This window comes from Schistocerca piceifrons, chromosome 5, assembly GCF_021461385.2.
Source record: "Schistocerca piceifrons isolate TAMUIC-IGC-003096 chromosome 5, iqSchPice1.1, whole genome shotgun sequence".
Taxonomy (NCBI): Eukaryota; Metazoa; Arthropoda; class Insecta; order Orthoptera; family Acrididae; genus Schistocerca; species Schistocerca piceifrons.
Window position 1 is genome coordinate 483,557,789 of NC_060142.1, and position 19,038 is coordinate 483,576,826.

General features: G+C 42.0%; 1 protein-coding gene across 1 annotated transcript in view; it reads right to left on the reverse strand.

The window, feature by feature from the left end:
* The window catches only part of LOC124799094, a 704,063-nt gene that overhangs the window by 364,278 nt on the left and 320,747 nt on the right, over positions 1-19,038 (reverse strand). The gene's annotated exons all lie outside the window — the stretch shown is intronic.

Genomic DNA, 19,038 nt, shown 5'->3' on the forward strand with positions numbered 1-19,038 from the left:
ATTCTAAGGTTATCAGGAATTAAGTACTGGAACGAAAGGTTATATAGAACTCGCACAAAAACCAGACTTCAGTTTTAAGAGTCGAAGGAGATGAAAGGGAGGCAACAGTCGGGAACCGAGTGAGACGGGTTCGTCGCCTACTTCTCACGATATCCAGTCTGTAAATTGAGCAAGCAGGGAATTAATGTTCAGCGAAAAGAAACAAAAAGCAAAGGAAAAATTTATGTTTGTCGAGGACTTGGTACATCATTTTTACGGATTGCATATTGTGTTGAAACGAGGTTATAACAAACGTGAAACGAGGATAATGGGTTGTAGTCGAATTACGTCAGGTGATACTGACAGATTACGAAATGAGATGGTGATAGCAGTAGACGAGATTTGCTATTTTGATGGCAGATCAAGTGGAAAGAATATAAAATGTAGACTGGCAAAAGTAATAAAATGTTTCCTGAAAAAATAATACTTATATCTTACTGCCGAATATAAATTTAAGTGATAGAAAGTTCCTTTTTTAAAGTTCATTTTTTTGAGGTGTAGCGTTATACGGAAGTGAACCGTGAACAGTATAGACAAGAAGAGAATTGAAGCTTTAGGAAAGTGGTTCTACAAAGGAAAATTGGAGATTGGATAGGAGGATCCGTTAAATAACGGAGATGTACTGAATTTACAGGAGAGCAAGTGCACTAAGTGGCACCACATAGGCGTAATGTGGAGTAGCTACGCTAATATTGGAAGACTTGCACAGAACAGCCTAGTCTGAGAGTTGATTGATACATTCTCGGCATGTCTACATCAAAACACCACGACCATCGCCAATAACAATAATAATAATAATAATAATAATCCCGTCATTCGCCTAAGGTAATTCAGCGGATCAATAGAAAATGTAATTCCAGATGACACGAGGAGAATCCCATGCAGGCTCCGAGTAATAACGACTTCGGCATCTGACTCGTTATACGAGAATGGCAAGCTCATACGACGTGCAGACGGATGAACAAAAAAGTCTGGGATTTATATGCTCTTTAATGCTTTTATTTCACGTTCGCCCATCGATGTAAGACAAAAACGACGAGCTAACCATTAATCAACCTCAGCTGACACGGATTAACGAGCTCTCAAATACATCTTAAAGTGGAACGTTTAGCAAAACTCGTTAATCCTCGGGAAGCGGTACCTGATTAAGATTAAAAAGCAAGCACTCCTCCTGATTTTAATTTGATGGAACAGCCACTTGTAGTCTGCGGTAACGTATTAGGAGATAATATTTTATTCCTAATTGATGCAGGAAAACTCCTTGGCTGTGAGTACCCCGGTAACGACGAAATCGAGAAAAAGAAAAGTGCCTTTTGGCGTTTATTGCCTATTTAACGATTAATTCTCTTACCTAAAGGTGAGAGGTGAGTGTGTGTGCGTCGCGGGAGTGTCGAGTTAGAGTCAATTTAAAAAAAAAAAAAAAAAAATTTGTGAAAATGTTGAACTCAGCTGTTTCAATATCCAGCAACAAAACTATGAACTTCCCATGAAAGTTTTATAGGAGTCAGATTTTGTGCAAGTTTTCCGCGTTACCCGGAGACTCACTCTGTGAAGCATAAACTAAAATTATGACGTGTTATTCACTCCGCCGATGATTCTCCGTCTAGTCTTGTCGCAACATGCTGCTATCCAGTCTCACCTAACTTAATCCACGTATTTCCGACTCTGTAGGTTTTAGTGAGCAACTACGCAACATCGGATAGATATTAGCCATTTTTAAAGTGGCTTTAACAGACGTTTTCTTGTGGCATTGCAGTCTTATAACAAACAATCCACTCCGGAATGTATCTGATGCCTCATTCAGTTCATTTTAAAAAGGAACAAAGAATCTTAGGGGTTAACATACCGTGACGAAGAAGTCATTAGTGGCAGAGCACAAGCTCCGATTATATAAGGATGCAGATCTTTACTGGCCGTGTCTGTTCCGAAGGAACCATCCTTGCGTTTACCTTGACCGATTTAGGGCAACCAAGAATACCTAAACCTGGATGACTGGATGAGAATTTTGACCATCTTCCTCCAGAATGTGCGGAATGTGTAGCAACTGATGCACCTCACCCGGTAGTTAATTTTAATTTCACGCTACACAGTTAGCGTGACAAATGGCTGTTCTGTCGAGAGACATGCAAGCAAAATTGCCAGAACACTGAATGTCCGCGCGGCCTGGGAGCTGCCATGTTTCATCTATCTGCTGCATGTCATCTCAGCAGTAATGGTACTTAATGATATAATGAGATCAAGAAATTAAAACATACACTAATAAACTGAAGATCTGTAAAACCTATACATTTCAATGCTGCTGAAAGGGATGTACCTTTGGTACACCTTTGATCTATATTAATAAGAGACACGCAGATAGATGGTACATACGTGCTTCTTAGGGTGACTAAGAGGCTGGTCAGGATGCATAGCTGAGGAATCTCGATCTCTAGTGGCTTGCTGCAGCACTCACTCATTCGATTTGTTGTGGTGATTGTCTTTAATTGTCAGGTGTATGAAGACGAACATGGCGATCTTGTTTTACATAAACACAGAAACCAAGCTGGTGGTTACTTTTCTTATTTTCACTAAGAAATTACTATTCTCACGCATTCTTACAACGTCAATTTCCTATCAGGAGCATAAGTGGAAGGAAAATGTTTCCATTGACTCATGGTACTCGCTGCTAATAGCTCACCGAAACGCTCTTTTGCCGCTGCAAATTTAGTCTGCAAGGATGACAAGATGATTACGTCATAGATCGAGCACAGGTTCACATTGGTGTTGGAAAGAGAGTGACATCGCTACTGTCCTTTTGAAATGAACAACCCAAGCGTTTGCCTAAATTAGTTTACAGAAATCACAGAACGTCCGGACGGTAATCTGAATATTACACCGCACGATTTCCCTTTTCTAACAGATTTTTTTGTGAACGACACTTTAAGCCATAATCTTCCTTCATTCCTCTTCCTTGAAAGTGCAAATCCTGTGTCTTTACAATTGTACCACGTCGTTTGGTTCAACACTTCAGTCTTGTCTCAGATTTTGTCCCCTGCAGAATTTGTTGAACCAAAGTAAAGATACAGTAAAGATGAAATCAAGTATGCACCTCAGGTAGGTGACTGCGGGATGAAGTGAAAAAGCATAAGAAAGAAACCTTCTCTGTAGCAGTGATGGTAATCGTGTCGCAGTGCGTCTGTATCTGTATTCGCCTTCGTAGTCGAAGTCGCTGTCGCACTCGTCCGTAGTGGTACTCGTCTCCGGAGGTTTTAAAGCTGGTGGTGGAAAAAGAATTTCATCACGGATGTGTGGCCATTGAGGGGAGGCGAAATTCTAATGTAAAGTTTCTGCTCATTAGATTTTACACCTATGTCCTAAATTAAATTTCAGACTTTTATACGGCGTCTCGCCAAGAAAAGGCATGTGACATTGCTGATGGTGGTCTATCCGTCGAATGGGGATGTAAAGTTTGGCGGTCCCCTTGGTGTTGTTCGGGAGGTATAGGCTATATGTTCGCACCCTTCTCTCATTATCGTACTGTACAAACATGACGAACTTTATCGGGTTTCGAGCTTGCAGTCCGATGATGCCAACATCTTGCCACGATATTTCGGCTGACAACCGTTCAGCCACCTTCATGTGACTTTTATACTATAAACTGTCAGTACGCGTCAGTGACTTTATATCTAAAATTGGCGTAGAGGAGCTTGCACATGAAGGTAGGTTATCGCTGCATGAGCACCCCCTGTCGAGTTCAGTGCACTATATCGAATATTCTTCCATCTGAGACGCGCAGGATCATGGGTAACGGAGATAATGCATGCACTCCCTCTGTCGAATACACGTCTGCGGAGTTACAATTGAGAAATAAAAATAGTGAAATCATCTGTCGATATACGTCCCATTGATCATTAAGCTTTGCCATTCTGAACATATTAAAGAAGTCATCGCGCTACACGCCGTAACAAGTTGAAAACAGCCATCAAGGTTAAGAAGATCTTCTGCCAAAAGCGTATCCACCGATTCCTTAATACGTAATTTAGTCCAAGAACGAACTGGCCGTGGCCAAGTTTCACGGGAAGGATAACCCACAGAATGACTTGTGGAGATATAATGCTCGGTTATGGTTGCGAACCTCCTCTCATGAACCATGGACCTTGCCGCTGGTAGGGAGGCTTGCGTGCCTCAGCGATACAGATGGCCGTACCGTAGGTGCAACCACAACGGAGGGGTATCTGCTGAGAGGTCACAAAAACGTGTGGTTCCTGAAGAGGGGCAGCAGCCTTTTCAGTAGTTGCAGGGGCAACAGTCTGGATGATTGACTGATCTGGCCCTGTAACAATAACCAAAACGGCCTTGCTGTGCTGGTACTGAACGGCTGAAAGAAAGGGGAAACTACAGCCGTAATTTTTCCCGAGGGTATCCAGCTTTACTGTATGGTTAAATGATGATGGCGTCCTCTTGGGTAAAATATTCCGGAGAATATTAGAATAGTCCTCCATTCGGATCTGCGAGCGGGGACTACTCAAGAGGACGTTGTTATCAGGAGAAAGAAAACTGGCGTTCTACGGATCGGAGCGTGGAATGTCAGATCCCTTAATCGAGCAGGTAGGTTAGAAAATTTAAAAAGGGAAATGGATAGATTAAAGTTAGATATAGTGGGAATTAGTGAAGTTCGGTGGCAGGAGGAACAAGACTTTTGGTCACGTGAATACAGGGTTATAAATACAAAATCAAATAGGGGTAATGCAGAAGTAGGTTTAATAATGAATAAAAAATAGGAGTGCGGGTAAGCTACTACAAACAGCATAGTGAACGCATTATTGTGGCCAAGATAGACACGAAGCCGACGCCTACTACAGTAGTACAAGTTTATATGCCAACTAGCTCTGCAGATGGTGAAGAAATTGATGAAATGTATGATGAGATAAAAGAAATTATTCAGATAGTGAAGGGAGACGAAAATTTAATAGTCATAGGTGACTGGAATTCGAGTGTAGGAAAAGGGAGAGAAGGAAGCATAGTAGGTGAATACGGATTGGGGATATTTGCGCCCGGAATACCATGGCCAGCTTTCCTAGAGAGAATGCGCTCACTAATCTAGTCTGTGCTCCGTATATTCCGGCACCAGCACTTTCGACTCTTTTCGTCCTGCCAGGAAACCAGTCTCCTGAGCGGTATCGTGGTTTTGTGTGTGTGTGTGTGTGTGTGTGTGTGTGTGTGTGTGTGTGTGTTCTATATATGTATAAAATTTATGTGGAACATATTGTCGCAGAAAAAGGTAAGAATAGCTTCCATCTTCCGAATCCGAAAGAGATTTCTGGCAGGTTTATATTGGTTGTAAAGTAAATGCCAAAACTAGGTATTCTCTCCTAAATATTCTGAATTGGTATACTCTTGCCCCAACCCTATTCGGCTAGAATCTGGCTGAAGAGATTCGCATTCTATAAAGCGCGATATTGCAAGCAACTCTCCTTATGAAGAAAAAGTCACAATGCGAAAACGTTAGTTCTGTCTTGGACAGAGAATACTGACCGTGCAATGTACTCTTACGTCAGAACGTTTGGTCTTGATGGAGACTTGTAAAGGCAGCTGTTGACAAGACCAGCTCTAGTAATCTGAGGATTCAACGAGACCAGAAACCAGGCAAATGTTTTGAGGGCCTTACACAAACAATTGTGTCCGTATTACCAACAGAAGGTGCAGGCATTACAGCTAGCAAATCTCCGGCATCGAGAGGACTTGGTATCAACGTGCAACAGAAAAATTGTCACTTTCTTGCATTCGTTGCGGCCATATTTACAAGAAATGGCATATACAACAATAGGGATAAGCAAGCATTGAAATGCCGAAAGTGCACACATGCTGATGTGTCGGAGCCATTAATGTGCTGTATTGGCTGGTACTGTGAATGAGTTTCTTAGCGGACCTAACGTACTTTGCGACAGACTTTACAAAGCATATATTCTTGAACGTATCTTCTCCAAGTTTCTGAAACACGTGATTACGATCACAAGGAAACCCTTCATACTGTAAATCACGGATTTTGAGGCGCTTCAAATTGTTGTAGAGGCACTTACCCTGGGTACCTGGCTATCCGGTTTTTTAGCTACGGGCCTTTGTTTTTGAGAAAATCGATTTTGAAGTTCATTGCGTGCTTTATATATCCGTAACATTACATAAATTCCGGGCAAGTCAGCACAGCGCAGCGGTAAAGATTCACGGCTACCACGCTGGAGGTACCGTGTTCGGATCCTGCTCGTGTACTTTTTTTTTTTTTCAAACTCGACCGTATTTTTCAGTTTTATTTGAAAGAATATCAACAGTGTAAGGTTATTAATTTTTACTGTCATACAATATTCCAAAATCTAATTTTTCATCATACACATTGATTGATTGTGCCAGAACAATATCGTGGGTGATGCTTGATGTGGCAGAACAATATTGTGGGTGATACTTATCATAAAAACAACAGAAGAACAAATTTTCGCAGCACCACGCACATTTTATGAAAGCAACCGTCTTGCATGTGCACGGTTTCTTCATGAGCGATACCGGGAAAAACAATTCCTTTTACATCCAGAAAGATTTCTCTTTCATCCGCTAATTTCGATGTGAACCATGCGTATCTAATCATGTTTTCAAAATTATGTGCGCTGAATTGATGTAGGATTAGCGAATGTAATTTTATCGAATCTTCCCTAGAAGCGATCTCTCTATTTTCTTTCTTCAAGTCGGGAGCATTCTGAATAATTTTCGTGAAGATTTTCACCTGTCGGTAAAAATAAACATCGCAGGGCGGGCAATAAGGAGTGCACTTCGGTGGGACCACTTTTAGGGTGCAGATGCTCGCTTTCCTTTCATCAGTGAATAGATGATCGCATAAAGTTGAATCGGTGTGCCCTCTCCACGAAACGATAATGTACAAAAAAAATTTCTGTGCCACGTACGGAACAATTACAGAACGCAAAAAGTCTTCGTACGCCAGTCTCGTGAACAGGACCAAATTTTCCTGACGGTTCTTGCATACATAGAAAAATAAATGGGAGCAGGATTAGAACACGGTACCTCCATCACGGTAGCCGAGAACGCCGACTTTCTCGGAATATATGTAATGTTACGGGTATACAAAGCGCGCAATGAACTAAAATCGATTTTCTCAAAAACCAGGGCCCGTCGCTAAAAAACCGGATAGCCAGGTACTCAGGGTAAGTGCCTCTACAACATATTTGAAGCGCATCACAATCTGTGATTTACAGTATGGAGGGTCGTCTTGGTAGTAGTAGGACTGCTGCGTATTGGCTAGTAACCTCCACAGCGGGTAGCCGAGATTCAGGCGTCGCCCTGCACAACTGGCTGCAAATCAAGCACCGATTACGCTCGCCTCGTGACGTTAATGAACTTCCGGACAACAACCGCACAGGTCGACTTGTCCTTGGAGTCTGTGGCAGCCGCCACGGGAGGCGCCTGATTTGCTGCCAACCGATGTCACGTGCCCATATCCATGCACCACGACAGTATTCACGCTGGCGCACAACCACGGAATGGCAACCGGTCCATCCTCCGCTACTCAAGGATGGCATGCACTTCTACTCCTCCCTCCTTTTATTACACACTACAGATCGTCGAGTGCTTTGCATCTAATAAATCAATACATTATTAATTGAATATTACCACAGTCAAGACAACGTATGTAACAGATGTAATCATACACATAGCAGGTACGCGTATAAAGGGGAGAAGTGTCACATTATATCTAAGTCAAATTTCCATCTCTTATTTCTTTCATTAAAAAAACTTTTAATTTAAAACACATCTGCAATTTATTATGCATCTTTCTTATCATTATCTAAGTTAGCAACGAGTATAAAGAAAATTGTATAATACATTTGTACTTTCTAATATCTTTTTTTATTTTTTTAGTTTATTCTTTTTTAAAATTCGAAAAATGCACTAGTAATAAAATCGAATTTGTATGATGTAACATGTAAAATCACAAAATGTACGACCTGATGTATAACAGGCAGCTCCTTAGTTGAGAAATAATTAAATAAACATGCACTCTGCCTAGCCTTTCAGATCCGCTGACCCTCCTCACACTATTGTACTTTTAAATATCATTCTTTTTAGTTTTTTTTTCAATTCCAAAAATGCAGTAGTAATAAAACCGAATTTGTATGATGTAACATGTAAAATCACAAAATGTACGACCTGCTATATAACAACAGGCAGCTCTTTACTTGAGAAATAAATAAATAATCATGCACTCAGCCTAGCCTTTCGGTTCCGTTTACCCTCCCCCACACCTATCCACTGTCCATTTATAAAACTCGCCAACCTACTGCTTCATCTTGAACGTCTCTGAGTATCCTACGTTACCTGTAAACTCGACACTACCCACCCTCTAGTTTCCCCACAGCTCACTCTGCCACGCCCCTACCACCACATTTCCCGCAACCCAGCACTACACCTCCACACCCTGTCACAACAAAACTTTAAATCTCCTTCTCTTACATGACCATGATATCCGTTCTGATACGTATGTCCGCCCTACCAGAGGGAAAAGCACCCACCCCACCTCTCCCGGGTGGGGCTTCCTTCCTCTCCACTCCTCTTCAAACACATCCTAAGGCTTTGTCCGAAACAGCATCGCTCTTCACTTTCCCAAATCCATCCATCCCCCTCCCCCCCTTCCAGCCATCCGCCCACACCGACACCCTCTTACGTACTACCGCGGCTGCTACAGTCCCGTGATACCCCTCTTCCTGGCACATCCATGCCCGAGGCAGGATTCGAACCTGCGACCGTAGCCGTCGCGCGGTTCCAGACTGAAGCGCCTAGAACCGCTCGGTCAGCCCGGCCGGCGCCATTTAGTCTGTATCAATATATTAATTAATAAACAAATCAGCCTTTTATATTTGAACTTACGCAACTGACATTCTGTCTTTTTATTGTGTCAGACATTCACTTTTGTCAACCGCCATGTCGAATTTTATAATATGTTTTAAAATTTTTACTTTCATGTGGCTGAAGAACGGCGACTTGTATTTATTTATAGTCTACCCCCACCCCATATGGGGAAAGGGGGATGTAATAACAGTACAGGAAAAAATAAACACGGAGTACCAGTTCGGTCTCAACCATAGAACCAGTTCGCGTTGGGATGTCTCTGGGCAATTACGCCAAACAGCTGCTGCAGTGCCTCATTCAGAGTCTCTCCGTGAAGTGTCCTGCTGTTCCAACTCCAACGTTGGACAGAGTTGCAGCCAGACCGTGACCTGGAAATGACTGCCACGTTAGAACTTGGAGCCGCAGTCTTCCTGTCATCACCACGCTGAGCTGGCTTTCACAACTGGGCATACACGCTCGACACGGTATCATGCCAAATGGAGTATTTGGATTCAGAGAATGTCATTATACAGTGTGTCCCTTCAGAATTATTTCTCCAGACAAACTATTAGGACCTTGATTTATCCAATGAGAAGTATATATTTACCAACAAGAACTGACTGTTGTTTCCAAGTGTTCAACTGTTTTCCTTCATCACGGAAGAACAATGGAGTTTATTTGTGTAATTGTTATAAGTCCCTTGGTCTGAGCCTACTGGGCAGCCTGTTCATTCTGGTATGCGCCGTCAACGACATATCAAGGAAGATGTTGACGTGCAGTTACACTAGTCACGATTGACCAGTTCAATCGTCAGTGCGGTCACCAGACATGACAGCGACGGTCTGCTGCTGTGATTACAGCTACTGAGATGACACAAACGGACGTCCAGAAAACTAAAGTATGCAGTGTGTGATATATTGCTGTTCCACTCGCTACTCGAGATCGATTATGATCAATAGATCTATTACAGCTTGACTGCTTGAGATGGAAACTGCTTTTTTCATCATAACCTAAATGATACACAACAAAACGTAACTTAACGTACATTTTAGACCAGGACATAAAATTGCTTGAAATTCTCCGTCCCTTTCGACAGCGATATTTTTACTAATTTAAATATACTTTACCACCTTCCCTTAACTGGTTCGAATTTTCTTATTCGGTTTGTTTCTCAGAACTTATCCCCAGCTTAAGTAACTTCGGTTTTGTGGTGGGTAGCTTCTATCAAAAAATACTGATAAGCCTTATACGAGAACACAGTTGATTTTAACAATGACACTTTAAGAAATACTTCTGAAAATATTTGTTAATTTCGATCGAAGCACGAGGTCAAAATGCTTCGGTTCTGATTACTAGTTTGACGTAAAAAGGGATGGTGTAATTATTGTTATTCAGCTCAGAATAATTAACTAGCTATGACCGGCCACGCTTTGCTGTAGCTCAGGCTGCTTAAGTGAAAAAGAATCGAGAAACCGCAAGTTTCTAATGTGTATGAGGACTGGATACACGTTCTTATCGCCTTATCTCCCTAGCTTACGTCCATCTCACCCCGCGCCATTCTTTGTCCACCGCACCTTCCCCCTCTCTTTGTCCATCTTCTCCTTCCCACCCACCCTCCTCCCTCTCTCTCTCTCTCTCTCTCTCTCTCTCTCTCTCTCTCTCTATCTATCTCTATCTCTGAACTTCAGCCTTGTTTATTGTTATTGCAAATTCAGACTCTGTAGTAGCATTCTGACCATCAACCAATAATCCATAGATAAAACGTTCCTCCTTACTAACAACGTTTCACTATTATAAACTTTATATATATATATATATATATATATATATACACCCATCAAAAAAAGTTTTGCATCACCCCGGTTGCCAGAACTCCTGAAGATAGACGTTGACTGTGGATATTGTATCACAGGCACAGTCCCTTTGACTGTTTCGAGATGTCACTAAACCCGGATAAAGATGTAAACAACCATGCATGAGCAGCGCCTATAAGACGGACGGGGTTCGACAGCCAAACACTTCCAGTCGTCCCACCAGGAACGAGGTACACGGCTCATGTTGTCTGTAATTCGACCATGCCTAGACGTTCAACACCGCGGTTAGATCGCGTCCGCATTGTTACTTTGTGCCAGGAAGGGCTCTCAACAAGGTAAGTGTCCAATGTCTCGGAGTGAACCAAAGCGGTGTTGTTCGGACGTGGAGCAGATACAAAGAGACATGCTTCGCCCGGGCCGCGAAGGGCTACTACTGCAGTGTATGACCGCTACCTACGGATTAGGGCTCGGAGCAACCCTGACAGCAAGGCCACCACGTTGAATAATGCTTTTCGTGTATCCGCAAGACGTCGTGTTACGGCTCAAACTTCGCGCAATAGGCTGCATGTTGCGCAACTTCACTTCCGACGTCCATGGCGAGGCCAATCTTTGCAACCACGATACCATGCAGCACGGTGCAGATGGGCCCAACAACATGCAGAATGGGCCGCTCAGGACTGGCGTCACTTTCTCTTCTGGTGGGCATGGAAGGCGTTGTAACGGCTGTACGATACGTGAATGTCATCCTCCGACCGATAGTGCAAGCGTATCGGAAGCACATTGGCGAGGCATTCGTCTTCATGGACGACAATTCGCGCCCCCATCGTGCACATATTGTGAATGACTCCCTTCAGGATGAAGACATCGCTTGACTACACTCGCCAGCATGTTCTCCAGACATGAACCTTATCGGACATGCCTGGGATAAACTGAAAAGGGCTGTTTATGGACGACGTGACCCACCAATCACTCTGAGGGAAATTCGCCGAATCGCCGTTGAGGATTTGGACAATTCTGGACCAACAGTGCCTTGATGAACTTGTGGATAGTATGCCAAGACGAATACAGGCATACATCTATGCAAGAGGACGTGCTACTGGGTATTAGAGGCACCGGTATGTAGAGCAATCTGGATCATCACCTCTGAAAGTCTCGCTGTATGGTGGTACAACATGCAATGTTTGGTTGTCATGAGCAATAAAAAGGGCGGAAGTGATGTTTATGTTGATCTCTATTCCAATTTTCTGTACAGGTTCCGGAACTGTCGGAACCGAGGTGAGGCAAAACTTTTTTTGATGTGTGTTTATTTATATATCATAAGTATGTAACTATATATGTCCGATTTACTTCCAATTTTTAAAAAAAATATTTGTATCACAGAATTATGTAGCTAAAAACCACGCCCTAATTAGAATAGAACGTTGTGCGTTGTGTCAAAATTTGAAAGCAATCGGTCAACAACTTCCAGAGTTACATGATTTGGAACAAACGAACATTTACATTTTTATTTATATAAATAATTTACGTAGACAAAACGCAATTTCATTTTCTTAAGCCTCTGATCAAACGTAATCATTTGATATGCAGCAGCATCAACATTTTGTTTTACTTCTATTTTGTCACGTTTTCTAACGATTTTTGTTCTTGTATATTTTTAGCTCTTCAATGCTATTTCAGCCATGTTCAATACGTCTTTTATAAACACGATTCACATTCTGTCAGAATCGGCAGTTTGTGAGGGACTTACCGTGTCATTTGGCTGCACGAAATTTTATACATAACTGGCTCTCAGCAAAAGTTAAAATTACACGAAACTTAGTTTGTCTCGTATGACACGTAATTCTAACGTAGCGCTTGTCTGATGCAATGGGAATGACATCACGAGCCACCAAAATAAAAGCAGCAGCCGCGGCTGAAAGGTAATAGTGGTGGAGTGTTGACACGGTATTCGCGGCTGTAGCAAACAGACGCTTTAACAATACAGACGTGCGTGTATTACCGAGATAGCGTTGTATTGTCTTTGCCTAGCGTGGAGGTGGCAAAGCTGATGCAAAGAGACAGTTGAGTGCATCTCACTGGTGTTGTTCAAAAAATGGTTCAAATAGCTCTGAGCACTATGGGACTTAACATCTATGGTCATCAGTCCCCTAGAACATAGAACTACTTAAACCTAACTAACCTAAGGACATCACACAACACCCAGCCATCAGGAGGCAGAGAAAAGCCCTGACCCCGCCGGGAATCGAACCCGGGAACCCGGGCGTGGGAAGCGAGAACGCTACCGCACGACCACGAGCTGCGGGCCACTGGTGTTGTTGTTCTTAATTTGTAAGTCAAATAAACAAACATCACGCTAGGTTTTCATTTCTTATTGGTAAAGCTGAGAAACATAGAATCAACATATGAAGACGTGAACGAGTAACACTGTACAACATACCATCACAAGGTAAGTAATTTATTTTCTCTAGGGGCCGCAGCATGGTAGATGTCTTGTAATGACATTTTAACAATGTTATTAGACTAGAATGCTGCTATAATTAATATTGTTTTATTGCTGTAGATTGTAAAGTAGCTATAGGCCTATTTGAGCTCTATGGCCACCTTCAGATTATTTGCAGACAAATACATTTCGTTAAAGTTACAAAATTATAACTAACAACAATTTAGTTTGATTGGGTATTGGTACGTACATCCGTATTCCACCGTAGCGCTGTCGCTGTCTTATAATCTTAGTGCTACACAATGATCTTCAATTCCAGCCTAATTTTATTTGTTAATCAGGTACTCCACTTATGATTACCGTTGTTGGGAAATGTCAGCTTAGGTAATTCATCGATCGTATATAATGTTCAGTTTTGACAGCTGCGGCTAACAGCAATCCAGCGACGTAGTACAATTTGTTTATTTATTTGTATATGTATCGTAATGATCTATTTTCGTAGTGGGTATACCACAGTCTAATAAATACGGTCACGACACTCTCTGTTGCGAATGTTGTTAGCGTTTGACAGCTAAAGCGACACTAGCGCTCCAAGCGTTGAGAAAGCAGTCACATGCATCATAAGGATAACGCTTGTTTCCAATTATTTTCTGTATAATTAATATATAGCTTTTATCTTTTTGCTTTCTATGCCTTAGACCTGAATTATCATGAAATACATGTAAACATAGCCGAGTCACTCTGATTCAGTGACGTAAGCTACAACTCGTTCACGCAGGAATACTTTCGAATACGTTTACATTCGTAGCTTATTCCGCTGAAAGCAAGAGGATATAAATACATTTCATCCCTGAGAATCATATATTTCTGTTGTTGTCTATTGTTATTATCATAGGCACTTTCCTTGACACTTCAAATATTTTATGAAGTCCAATGACTTACCTTTTCTTACACATCACTCGATTTTCCTATATATGAACATTTTTGCATATGTAATTACTTTTGCTCCAAAAGTGAGTTTGTTGAAAATTCTTGCCATTTGTGGTTCAGATTTAGTGGCAACGGTGAAACTAGTTTCACCTGTGTTGTGAAATAGTTTATTGATTTTGACGATTTATCATCACATCCGTGCTGTTTTCCCTTAAGCTATAGTTCAGGTGCATTATTTGACACGTTGAATAATGTGGGCCTTACATTCGATATAGGTTTTCTACGGTCAACATTCACTGATTCAGCTAAAAGTGTATCGAACAAAACTCTGCTTTATTGAATAGCTATACGAAGTCTTTCTGTAAAAGGTCAGGTCTTTGGTGCTTACTAGCAATTTTTTGTTATTAAAGGAAAACAATGTTATTTAGTAAACATCTGCACGTTACAAGAGAATCGTAAATAAATTGTCTTGCAATGCACCGTTTCATATCTTCCAGGGTCCTAGGGAAACTAAATGATCACAAATGTTGCGTAACTTTTTATTTATTTTCGATTATTGTGGCACTACACACACACCCTATTGTAAAAAATATCTCACAAATAAGTAAAAACGTTAGTATTTACAATTACCCGATATCGTGTTCAGAAGTGCCGCTTGCTGGTCGCTTGCGGTGCTGCTATGACTGGTGGTAACAAAAACTAGACGGAGGGTCGCGACTCTGGTCAGGCTGTGGTGCATATCGTTGTCTTTATTTTGTTTCGATTATCTGGAATAGATCTGTATGATTTCAATAAAGTTATCCATATAATTTTATGTATCTGGCCCGATTTGAGTATTTTATATTTTATCAGGGTTTATGCGTGAGTGTTTGTATATTAAATAAACAAACGGACCTGAGACATAAAAATTACTTAGATGAAGTTACCTAAATCATACAGCTTGACTCCGGATAATTGAACCACAATAAAAACAAATACACTATGTGATCAAAAGTATCCAGACACCTGGCTGAAAATTACCTGCAACTTCGTGGCGCTCTCTGTCGGTAATGCTGGAATTCAATACGGTGTTGGCCCACCCTTAGCCTTGATGACAGCTTCCACTCTCGCAGGCATACGTTCAATCAGGCGCTGGCAGGTTTCTTGGAGAATGGCAGCCCGTTCTTCACGGAGTGCTGCACTGAGGAGAGGTATCGACGTCGGTCGGTGAGGCTTGGCACGAAGTCGTCGTTCCAAAACATCCCAAAGTAGTTCTATAGGATTTAGGTGAGAACTCTGTGTAGGTCAGCCCATTACAGGGATGTTATTGTCGTGTAAGCACTTCGCCACAGGCCGTGCGTTATGAACTGGTGCTCCATCGTGTTGAAAGATGCAACCGGCATCTCCTAATTGCTCTACAAGAGTGGGAAGCAGAAAGTTGCTTAAAACATCAATGTTAGCCTGTGCTGTGTTACTGCCACACAAAACAACAAGGGGTGCAAGCCCCCTCTATGGAAAACACGACGACACCATAACACCACCGCCTCCGAATTTTACTGTTGGCACCACACGCGTTGGCAGATGGAGTTCACAGGGTATTCACCATACCCACACCCCGTCATCGGATCGCCACGTTGTGTATCGTGATTCGCCACTCCGCACAACGTTTTTCCACTCTTCAATCGGCCAATGTTTACGCTTCTTACACCAAGCGAGGCGTCGTTTGGAATTTTCCCGCATGATGTGTGGCTGATAAGCAGCCACTCGACCATGAAATCCAAGTTTTCTCACCTCCCGCCTAGTTGCCATAGTACTTGCAGTGGATCTTGGTGCATTTTTTAATTCCTGTGTGATAGTCTGGATAGATGTCTGCCTGTTACGCATTACGACCCTCTTCAGCTGTCGGCGGTCTCTGTCAGTCAACAGACGGGATCGACCTGCACGCTTTTGTGCTGCACGTGTCCCTTCACGTTTCCACTTCACTTTTTTTTTTTTTTTTGTCATCAGTCTACTGACTGGTTTGATGCGGCCCGCCACGAATTCCTTTCCTGTGCTAACCTCTTCATCTCAGAGTAGCACTTGCAACCTACGTCCTAAATTATTTGCTCGACGTATTCCAATCTCTGTCTTCCTCTACAGTTTTTGCCCTCTACAGCTCCCTCTAGTACCATGGAAGTCATTCCCTCATGTCTTAGCAGATGTCCTATCATCCTGTCCCTTTTCCTCATCAGTGTTTTCCACATATTCCTTTCCTCTCCGATTCTGCATAGAACCTCCTCATTTCTTACCTTATCAGTCCACCTAATTTTCAACATTCGTCTATAGCACCACATCTCAAATGCTTCGATTCTCTTCTGTTCCGGTTTTCCCACAGTCCATGTTTCACTACCATACAATGCTGTACTCCAGACGTACATCCTCAGAAATTTCTTCCTCAAAGTAAGGGTGGTATTTGATATTAGTAGACTTCTCTTGGCCAGAAATGCCTTTTTTGCCATAGCGAGTCTGCTTTTGATGTCCTCCTTGCTCCATCCGTCATTGGTTATTTTACTGCCTAGATAGCAGAATTCCTTAACTTCATTGACTTCGTGACCATCAATCCTGATGTTAAGTTTCTCGTTGTTCTCATTTCTACTATTTCTCATTACCTTCGTCTTTCTCCGATTTACTCTCAAACCATACTGTGTACTCATTAGACTGTTCATTCCGTTCAGCAGATCATTTAATTCTTCTTCACTTTCACTCAGGATAGCAACGTCATCAGCGAATCGTATCACTGATATCCTTTCACCTTGTATTTTAATTCCACTCCTGAACCTTTCTTTTATTTCCATCATTGCTTCCTCGATGTACAGATTTAAGAGTAGGGGCGAAAGGCTACAGCCTTGTCTTACACCCTTCTTAATACGAGCACTTCGTTGTTCATCGTCCACTCTTATTAGTCCCTCTTGGTTGTTCTACATATTGTTTATGATCCGTCTCTCCCTATAGCTTACCCCTACTTTTTTCAGAATCTCGAACAGCTTGCACCGTTTTATATTGTCTAACGCTTTTTCCAGGTCGACAAATCCTATGAAAGTGTCTTGATTTTTCTTTAGCCTTGCTTCCATTATTAGCCGTAACGTCAGAATTGCCTCTCTCGTCCCTTTACTTTTCCTAAAGCCAAACTGATTGTCACCTAGCGCATTCTCAATTTTCTTTTCCATTTTTCTGTATATTATTCTTGTAAGCAGCTTAGATGCATGAGCTGTTAAGCTGATTGTGCGATAATTCTCGCACTTGTCAGCTCTTGCCGTCTTCGGAATTGTGTGGATGATGCTTTTCCGAAAGTCAGATGGTATGTCACCAGACTCATATATTCTACACACCAACGTGAATAGTCGTTTTGTTGCCACTTCCCCCAATGATTTTAGAAATTCTAAAGGAATGTTATCTATTCCTTCTGCCTTATTTGACCGTTAAGTCCTCCAAAGCTCTTTTAAATTCTGATTCTAATACTGGATCCCCTATCTCTTCTAAATCGACTCCGGTTTCTTCTTCTATCACATCAGACAAATCTTCACCCTCATAGAGGCTTTCAATGTATTCTTTCCAACTATTTGCTCTCTCCTCTGCATTTAACAGTGGAATTCCCGTTGCACTCTTAATGTTACCACCGTTGCTTTTAACGCCACCAAAGGTTGTTTTGACTTTCCTGTATGCTGAGTCTGTCCTTCCGACAATCATATCTTTTTCGATGTCTTCACATTTTTCCTGCAGCCATTTCGTCTTAGCTGCCCTGCACTTCCTATTTATTTCGTTCCTCAGCGACTTGTATTTCTGTATTCCTGATTTTTCCAGAACATGTTTGTACTTCCTCCTTTCATCAGTCAACTGAAGTATTTCTCCTGTTACCCATGGTTTCTTCGCAGCTACCTTCTTTGTACCTACGTTTTCCTTTCCAACTTCTGTGATGGCCCTTTTTAGGGATGTCCATTCCTCTTCAACTGTACTGCCTACTGCGCTATTCCTTATTGCTGTATCTATAGCGTTAGAGAACTTCAAACGTATCTCGTCATTCCTTAGTACTTCCGTATCCCACTTCTTTGCGTATTGATTCTTCCTGACTAATGTCTTGAACTTCAGCCTACTCTTCATCACTACTGTATTGTGATCTGAGAGTATATCTGCTCCTGGGTACGCCTTACAGTCCAGTATCTGATTTCGGAATCTCTGTCTGACCATGATGTAATCTAATTGAAATCTTCCCGCATCTCCCGGCCTTTTCCAAGTATACCTCCTCCTCTTGTGATTCTTCAACAGGGTATTCGCTATTACTAGCTGAAACTTGTTACAGAACTCAATTAGTCTTTCTCCTCTTTCATTCATTGTCCCAAGCCCATATTCTCCTGTAAACTTTTCTTCTACTCCTTCCCCTACAACTGCATTCCAGTCGCCCATGACTATTAGATTTTCGTCCCCCTTTACATACTGCATTACCCTTTCAATATCCTCACACACTTTCTCTATCTGTTCATCTTCAGCTTGCGACGTCGGCATGTATACCTGAACTATCGTTGTCGGTGTTGGTCTGCTGTCAATTCTGATTAGAACAACCCGGTCACTGATCTGTTCATCTTCAGCTTGCGACGTCGGCATGTATACCTGAACTATCGTTGTCGGTGTTGGTCTGCTGTCGATTCTGATTAGAACAACCCGGTCACTGAACTGTTCACAGTAACACACCCTCTGCCCTACCTTCCTATTCATAACAAATCATACACCTGTTATACCATTTTCTGCTGCTGTTGATATTACCCGATACTCATCTGACCAGAAATCCTTGTCTTCCTTCCACTTCACTTCACTGACCCCTACTATATCTAGATTGAGCCTTTGCATTTCCCTTTTGAGATTTTCTAGTTTCCCTACCACGTTCAAGCTTCTGACATTCCACGCCCCGACTCGTAGAACGTTATCATTTCGTTG